Consider the following 9,779-nt stretch of genomic DNA (forward strand, 5'->3'; position numbering starts at 1 on the left):
TGATACTCCAAAGATGATGAAGGGCCGGCTGTCGTGTGTCTCAGGGCACCGAGACTGCCTGCACGGTGCAGGATCGCTAATCGATCGTTGAATAGCCTTTCCGTCCACTATCCGATCCCATTGCACCGAACGTGAAGATGTCTTATTTGAGGAGCGCATGCGGTTCAATCCGACAAATTAACCGATCCACCTAATCCACCGCGCAGAAAAGAAACGATGCACCCGGGGCGCGGCAAAACCAGGCACACTGGCACTCATTCATTAATGATGATTTATCGGTTTCTAATACTGGCTGCCGGTTGGGCTGCGCTCGAACGTGCCAATAATTCATGGAATGCAGCCACACTGTCTGAAACACAATGAAGACTTCGTACATGATTTGCTCTAATTATATCCGACAGCAGCGGTGAGGAGCAAAGGCTAGAGAAGGTTCTTTAGGTTGCCCGTTCGGCGCACTAGAAGATCAGACTCGATCAGAATCCATTCTCAAGAAGCCGATCGCGTTCGGGAAAATCCGTATAAATCGCCATACTGTTGATTTACGATGCAATTAGCTAATTTGATCTGACGCTGGCCGCCTTGGATGATCCTGATCGTACGAGACGGAGGATGCTGTTAATTAATTAATGAAGAGAATACCTTTTGCCATACTCGACGAGGATGCGATCTGTCAAACGATCCATACAAAGTCTCAATTTCAAGGAGTTTTATGTAGCCGGCACTCCTTCGAGTACTTTTAGTTCAGCTCACACTAACATTTTCCTCAACCCGATATTGGATGTAGAAAAAATGGGATGAAATAATTAAAGTACCCTTTTTCGATTATAGCTTGCGCGCTGAACGCCTACTTCGATTCAGACTTATGTCTTACCCTTCGAATGTATCTGCCCAACGCCAACTTCGATCCTATTCCCTTCGTTTGACGTTTGTAGTGCATGTCGGGGGGAGCAGTTCTTTTTTCTCTCTTCTGTTTGTTTCTGCGCTTCTCCAACTCCTTCGACTACATCGTCCGGACGCGTAGTTCCACTTTATAAATCATTCACCGCGTGTCTGCGCGCGTGAAAATTATGAATATTCATGTGCACTGTGTCTGCGCGCTGTCGAAGGACATGTGGCAGCGCTGCGCCAGCGAAGGGACTTTAGCAAATAAAACTAATGGACCGAAGAATGTTCGCTTATGTGGCGGGGCTGTGGGACATCGGACAACACATATTGCGCAAGAGAGTTAGTCTATTAGCCTACGGGTTAATTTACATCGCGCGAAAATGGGTGCGTATGATGAAGAGCTTTTTTTCTTCTGATTGTGAGCACAGCACTAAGTAATAGACGAGGACTTTCTGTTTGAATTATAAAAAACGATGCTGTCCACTCAACTTTAGATCATTCAAAGTTGACAGTTAGGGTTATGTCAAAGCAACTACCATTTTTACTCTACTTATAAAGTTTACGTTTTTTCTCAGCTCGTTAATATGAGCCATCTGTCCCACCAACACGACTGACTTCCTAGACAGCTTAATAGAATAAACTAAAATGTGAGTTAAGCTATAAGATATAAGCCAAAAAGGAATCTTTTAAATTGACATTGACGACTGTTCATAGAAACAGCGATGAGATATGCTGAAATACTGCGGGATTTTGGAAAATTTATTATTTGGGAAAAGACATCAAGGACTCAGCCGGAGCACCTGTTAGATTCAATATGAACTTGGCAATAATATAATTAACGTTCCATGCATAGTAGAATTCTTGTTGCATAATAATATTGCAACAACTCGTCGCATGATCATTTTCTATAAGGATGTGGTTATTTCCTATAACGTCATCTTCTATAAGACCTCTAGAGCGGAAAATGTCTTCGATAATGAACAACTCCACCATTGACACTCCAGAAAGAACGTCTCAGAACGCATGGAAAAGACCCAAGAATGACGTTTCTTAAATTGTTGAAAGATTGCTTCAAACACTCACAAGTACCAATGCCACAGAACTGACTGAAATGTTTGCCCAGTTCTTGGATGGAAGAATAGAACCTCAGGAAATAGCTCATGTTTCTATTGCCCTATACGGCGGGATCGCTCAACGTCCGTACCGATTGACGATGCGATTTGTTCGTTCTGTGGATTTTACTGTTTTGCTGTCGAATGCAAATTGATGGCCCGGACGGCTTGCCGGAGCCAGTAGAGTCGAGAAGTTCCTTTCAGCAAAAGATGGATCGTTTGTGATCGGCATGACTCCTAGCCATCTTTCTTTACTTTAACAACCGCAAGAATAGAACAAAACCGTAGCAATAAAAACGGACCTGGTCGGGATCATTCCTTGGTACGGTTTTCTTTACATTTCCCTTGTGTTTTGTAGGGACAGACTGGTACACTGACAGGTACACAGGGTGGTTATGTGACAAGGCATGGGTCCCACTACTTCTAACGGATCTCCACCACGCCAAGTGCTACACCGATGGAACCCGGCTCAGTGTTTTATTGTTATCCCATTGCAAGCGGGCCCTGGCAACGCCGTTCGGATTGCATTTTAAATTGTTCGATTCCTCCCAGACTCGGAAAGCACCACTCTTGCACTGAGTAATTGATTCATTTCCACCGCTCAACGAGGGAGAGTAGTCGGGACGAGGCCACGGACTTTGCAGAGTCCAATTAAACGAGCTTTATTAGCACGTACATACACCGTATTGATGCATATGCATAAAAGATTTATTGCAACACGGGGTGAGAAGAAAGAGCACACATACGAAAGTGCTAGCGTATTTATTCAACCACTTTCCAGGTGGGAAAACGAGGCCCATTTTTATCGTCGCTTCGCACTAAAATGTATCTCCATACGATGGGGCCAGGGAACCCCGAACCAAGAGCGGAAGGTTCCACTGCAGGGTGCGACCGTACCTAGTCCGGAGGGTAATTCTTGTTAGGCAGCTGCAATGGTACACTATGCGTCCATAAATATCTTTCCATGCATTCGTTCTCTCGCGTCCATTGGCGTGCCTGGGATGAAGGGTTTATGTCGCCTGCGGTTGTAAAACTTCAGACACAAGTCAGCCACCAGGCGCACAAGATGGATCGTTTCGTCAGGTTCAGGTTCATTGCATTCTAGCCGCCGCTGGACTTGACCGTACCGTGTTGGTTGGAACGTGGGATGCCAAACCCTTCCCGGATGACGAACCCGTACACTTTACGCACCGTTGGACAAAACAAATAATCGAAAATATTCATATGAGTTGGGTGCAAAGGGTGCACAATACGTTTCCCAAAAAAACGCGCTACTTCACCACACATGAATGATCTTGCCAACAATCTCACCTTTCTAGCCCCAGTTCCAATAGTAGGCAACTCGTTAAAATGCATCTCTTCTGACAGCCAAGGTCTAGGTCTGGGGATGGTCCCCCATAGCATTGGACCATAAATTCCCATGTCGTACCGGGTTGCTCTCTGCTTTCATCCACCACCTCCCCCTCTCCAAAAGTCCCAGTTACGTGTTCGCACTTTGACGCAGCCCGTGAAACAACCCGCTAGGCATCAAATGTCAGCACAGTGCAACATCATCAACCCTTGGCCTTTCGCGGTGCGTGACAGGACCGATGTTTCTAAGGCGTATCGTACTGCGTGCTAGTTGGGCTACGTTCCATGATCGATCCCTTTTCAACGTTTCAGACACGATCGATCGATTGCATTCCCTGCTGCCCCGGGATCCAATTTGCAAAACGATGGCTGATGCTTTTCTTCGGGCAGGGCAGAAGACATGGATGTGTCAGTGCTCACGGTTGCTCTGGCGAGGAGTGAGGACATTCCGAGCGACATGTTTATGATCGGTGTATGTTTTTGGGAGCATGGGAATTGGGTCGATGGAATAAACTGATGTTTCGCATCCATGGATTCGTTTAGAGTACGATTTATTGAAAGATCTTCATCAGAAGTTCAGAAATTCAGAAATCAGAAATGGTTCGGTTTTATAAAGTTTGATTATAAATATCAATGGTCCAAGGTGGTCCAATGGTCTACGCCTTTCACGATTCGTTTCCAGTTTCTAAATGTAATTCTGTCATCTTGAGAGAAAATCCATTCACTTCCTCCATCTGTGACGAAAGTAATAAACTTTTAATTAAATACACATTTACGAGTGTAAAACTGCTGCAGAAAGAGATTGTGAAGTTAATCTCCAGGAAGCTTTGCAGCAGTAAAAACGTGACTATAAAATGCACCCCAAGCACTTCCATGATGTGATTTTGCTCGGGAAATAAATAGAATCAATCTGTATACCGTGCTGACCGTGCAGCGTGACAATTATGAAAACCATTCCAATCCGTTCCGCTGCAGCAAATCGTCATCAAATCGCCGTAAATTTAACTTTCAATGCATTTCATCCGTTGGCTAATGCTTGTTTGGTCCGGCTGCCGTGACCGGAACGCTATGAACCGCCAACGTTCTACCAATATTTCTCCTTCCCCCATTAGATGCATTGACTTATGGAACATTTATTCTAGCCGCGCCAGCCAGCGCTGATGCTGAATGACTTTTATTCTTGGTCTCTTCGCGTAATGATGCAAGAGCACTGTTGGCTGTTCTGTTGGGTGCTTGGATGATGAAATGTACCAACATTGTCCTGCAGGACCGTCTTACAGCGAGCAGGGCAGCATCTCCGAGCACGGTTGTGAATATTCATCAATTTTACGACGATGACACAGCTAATTGTGCACAAACAGGGTGAGTCCTGCCTGTACGTGCCGCAGTTCGACAGACGGTTTCGAAGGGTGCGTTGCACTCGTTGCAACCGTAGCCACAACAATGGTGCAGCATTATCATCGCTATATACGCATACAATGTGGTCTATTTGTTGAGAGATGCACTTGCAGCCGCAGAGTGGCAATGTCCGTTGCCTTCGGGGGCCCAGTCATCATCACCCTCGTGGATGAGGGGGGAAAGATACCACGATTGTTCATAAATTATCAAGCCGCTTGTGCATTGTAGTTTGTTGCGGTTTTTTGTTGCTGTTATTGCAGATCTTATCCCTCGCGGGAAGGTGCGAATACGGTGTGGTTTCATGTTTTGGAGGGGGGGGGGAGGTACATCCGTAGGAGCTGGATGAGAGTGCAAGAGCTTTCTGGGAAGAACCGCTCATCCTCCTTTGGATCTTCCCAAACCTGAACCTGGGCTGAACTTTCAATTTCGTTCGGTAATATTTATACATGTAAATTACCAGGTCCATCACTCAACGTCACCATCCACCATGGCCTTGGGATGATGTGGCCAGACATGGAGGTCATAAAATTACCGCTCTCTTGAAGCAATGGCTGGTGCGTTGTCCACCCAGAACAGTAAACAGGTTTGCCCCATGGACGGCTCAAAATGTTGTCGAAAAGTGATCACGATCGACGCGGTTCCTAATGATCGGTTACGCGTCCTCGGCAAGGCCACACGTAACGTCGGTGTAACTGCTCCCGTAGGGTTGATTTAGCAAAAACAGGAATATCTATCAGGACGAAAAAAAAACTGAGACATATTTCCAGTTGTGTGAGCCTCCTGGCAGCGAACGTCAGACTAAGAATCGACCCCAAGAAAAACAGCACCAAAACGATCGATAATTGTTATAAATCAATCAGCTTTACCAGCTCATCAAGGAAACGAAAAACTAAATGCCTAACCAGCTAAACAATAACCGATACAAGTAGCTTCCAGTGATTGATGTTTGCGTGCGAGAGTGTGGGGGCCGACCGACTGCACCGCACAAAACGCATTTCGAACCACCGAAACTGCTTATTTCGCCGGGCAAACCCGAGCTCTTGCACCAGTTTTCGTGCCGAAATCGTTTAATCAAATTAACGTAGCCCATCGATTAGACGTCCCCCGGGAAGTTCCAGTTGGAGCTCAAATTATCTGCTAACCAACCGCAGCGCGATAGGAGTAGTAATATGCTCCCCTTTCCGAACCGAACCGAAAAGTGGAGTAGCCCAGAAGGGTGGTGCCTGCCTTGTCATGTTTAGCTGCACAGCAGAAGACGCACATGCACAAGAATGTACAAATTGGATGGCTTTGGAAAATGTTAATGGTGATTGCATAGTGGAACGTTTGAGCTTCTTCCCCGTTCGCAACAGGACGGTGGAAGGCGTTTGACCTTGCGCTGGTGCACATGGTAGTGTGGCGTATTTTTTTTTAACGCGTACCACACGGCAAACGCACGATTTACATTCCGCTCCACATCTCTTCGAAAGGGATCTCTCCCTCACACTCGTTCACCAAACAGGCACCAATGTTCGATGAGTTATTCAAACCAGACGGTTTTCCGCCAGCATTTATGAGTGACGAAATGATTTATTGTAGCGGTCGGCAGGAAGGCACCAATTGCAACGGGGCAGTCCCTTTTGCAACGACGTTGCATGCAAAAATCATCACGGCATCGACGGAGTCATCAAGTTGGACTGCGCTTGTTCACCTCCCGAGTACGATAAATTGTTCAACTTCTCACGGGTACAGTCACCCGCTGGGTGACTAATGGGAATGATGCTGCCCGGCCGCCTTTACACGTACGTACGATGCGTACTTTCTTCCACTCGATACGGGGGTGAAGTTTGCGAATACGAACGGATTGGATCGAAAGCTGTCAGAGCTATTGACGATTGTTACGTCAATACGGGGGATCGAACGGCTAGCATGCGTGCAGATCATTTGTTTTCCTGCGTCTAGTCGTTATATAAGCAGTGTTCTTTTCGTTCTTTGGAATGAATGGAATGGAAGATAAGCTACAATGACGTTGCGATAGGTAAATTATAAAAAAGTATGATTTCCCTTAGCTAAACAGAATGATTTATTCACTTTTAAGTGCATCACAGTAAATAATATAATTTTATACTGCAAATTGCATACCTTTAGGCGGTAACATTTTTTCTTCACACTTTCATTAGTTTGTTCACCAATTTCCATGTATGCACGGTGAATGTTACGTAGAAAGTGTGTCAAATTGGTCAAGTGCACTGCTTACGATGTGTGTTTGCACTGATCTAGCCCTTCCTCACCGTACTCATGTGCATCACAACCGTCGATGGCGTTATGAAAAGTGAGCAAAAGAATGCACCCGTGGCCATGAAAACCGAAAGCGAGAGAAATTAACTGTTATTGAATGCACCCAACCGAACCGATCAGTAGTGGCGATCTTTTGCTCACTGCCGGATGAAACGCCTTACATCGTCTTGCGTTAGAAGACGACGATTCGCCACCAACCAAGGGCCGTTGTCGATTTTCTCCGCAACGCGATGAGTGTATGTGGGTGGGTGCATTTTGTTTTTCCAACACTCCACCAGGTGGGTCTCGCTTTCTGTCAGCTTCGTCAAGTGAAACATGACCGCTTCCGATCAATTGCATCGCCATTGTTTTGGTTATGATAACAATGTAAAAAAGGTGCCCTTAAATCTGATGAAAAGTGCATTTTACTGTGACGTGGAAGACTAAACCAATTAATACAAACGAATCCGTATCCGAGCAATCTTTGTCACGTTGGTTGGCGATTGCATGGATGAGATACTTGCCTCCCTTATTGAAAAGGGAAATTTTCCTCCCACTAGAAATATGGACGAGGTGAGAAAATGAAACCAAACTCACTGATGAGATGCAATCGTACGAGCGGAACCTATCAGTGTCGAATTGTTTTCATATCGATCGAAAGGTGAAACTATGCGAGCCGTTGATATCTAAGTTGAAATAATTATGACACATTTTTAATTTGAGTTTTCGGAGTTAAATTTCCATATATTTGGTGCAGATCTTTTAAATTTTCCACTTTTGCACACTTTCAATCACAAAGTAAATCATAACGTGCATTTCGATGTAAATATAATGTGTACATCAGCGGTAAGCGTACCAAACAAGATTTAAAGCCAAACAAAATAGAAAACGTGGTTTGTTTTCACGTTAATCTAGAGCAGCGAGTAACGGTGAGGGATGGGATGTTTTCAATCAAGTAGAAAACGATTTAATTAAACACTCTCATGCGTACCACTAGTGAGGGGGCGTAGCCTAAAAAAAAACAACAACTCAAACTGCGGGAATTCCGAATGAAGTTTTCCCTGTCGTCTATTAGCGGGAAGGGTTCGGATGCAAATCTCACACCACCTGGAAGCCCATTGCACCGATTTGTTCTCCCCCGTTAACGGGGTCGATTCTTTGCGCCAATCCATCCAAACGAAACTGGACGCGTACCGAACGTGGCAAGAATAGAAGCGCTCGGAAAATGCACCGTTCGAACCATAAATCCCATAAATACCGTCAATTACCTGGTCGCACAATTGCCCCTTTGCCTCCCTTTTTTTTCTCTTGAATTTATTGACCGTTCGCGTTCGGTCTTGAACTTGAGCGTGGTCCCGTGTGGCCCGGGGTCTAGCCTGGGTTGAGGTCGGTGCCAAATCAAACACTCCGTCCTGCACGAAACTAACAAATTAAAGAACAATAATAAACACACATATTTCACCCGAAGGGGCCGCCCGGCATCGGTTGCACTTCTCTGCATCTGCAATGGCATCCGCTCACTGGGGAATCAACATTAGCGGGGGAGGTGAGCGAAGAGGAAAAGAATGAGCCATAAACTATGTAATCACCGCAATTATCCTGACCACATCGTTGGCACCGAGGCCACGTCTTACCGATCGGTTTTGATCGGCACTGGTCGGGTGAATCGAACCGAACGATGGTTTATTTGGATATCGAAATCGTATTGGCCAGCCGTGCCAGAGGAATGCAATTCGATCCTCGATGTAACCAGGCAAAACACACACACACACACACACACAATCGTAACGGGAATAACGAAACATCGCTTTATGGGAGATCTATAAAAGGATCGGAAAATTAAGGGAACGAACAAACATACGCGAGTGGTGGAGTATTATGTTTAAATGAGAAAAATATTAAGTGATATTTGACAATGTTGGGAGTCCGGAGGGAGTGTTCAAATTGACAGTTGATTTTCTTTTACCTACCACTAGAATGTGAATTTAGATTTGTACTCTGGCCGTTAATGCTTGCTTAAGATGTTTGACCACTCGGAATCAGCTCTTAATATACAATAGCCTTGAGGTTCCCACCACATGACCTTCTTCACTTTCTATTTATTAGAGAATTGTAAAATGAAAGTATCTCTGAAATTTTCAATATTTTATTAGGGAATGTTATTGACAAATGTCTCAAAAATAAATGTCACATGGTAAATAAAAATAAAAATAAATGTTAAAAATGATACTTCATATATTTAGACTTCAGATTGTGCTATTATGATAACTAAAGCATGTTTATGTAATTATGTTCATTCACCTCTGGCTATAATTTGAAGAATTCATTTATACGATCCTCCCGAACAGGCCCGAAAAACTGAGTTTGCTTGTTTACGGTCACTAATTGTCAAATAAATCGTGAAAAGTCAAAATGTAAACGGTTGATGACCATCGCTGCAGATAATTTATTTGATAATGAGTTGAGTTCGGCGGTGCAAACCATGCAGGAAGAACTTGTTTCCTGATTGATAAATTAGTTTTGCTGCATTCTTTCAAAGTTCCGACAAAGTTCAATCACTCGAGGGGACAACATTATCGTACCGCATCTTTTTTCCGTCCCATCGTCATCAACGCACCGCAGCAGCGCTGAAAAGTTAGACCACACCCAGTTGGACCCAGGATGGTTGCATAATTTATTCGCATTTCGTATTTCTTCATCAGCGTACACAATTAGTTAATTATGTATTTTACAACTATCGTACACCGTCCCGTCCCGTTCCATACCAACCCGGCCCGC

Source organism: Anopheles marshallii, chromosome 2 (genome assembly GCF_943734725.1).
Source record: "Anopheles marshallii chromosome 2, idAnoMarsDA_429_01, whole genome shotgun sequence".
In the NCBI taxonomy this organism is placed as follows: domain Eukaryota; kingdom Metazoa; phylum Arthropoda; class Insecta; order Diptera; family Culicidae; genus Anopheles; species Anopheles marshallii.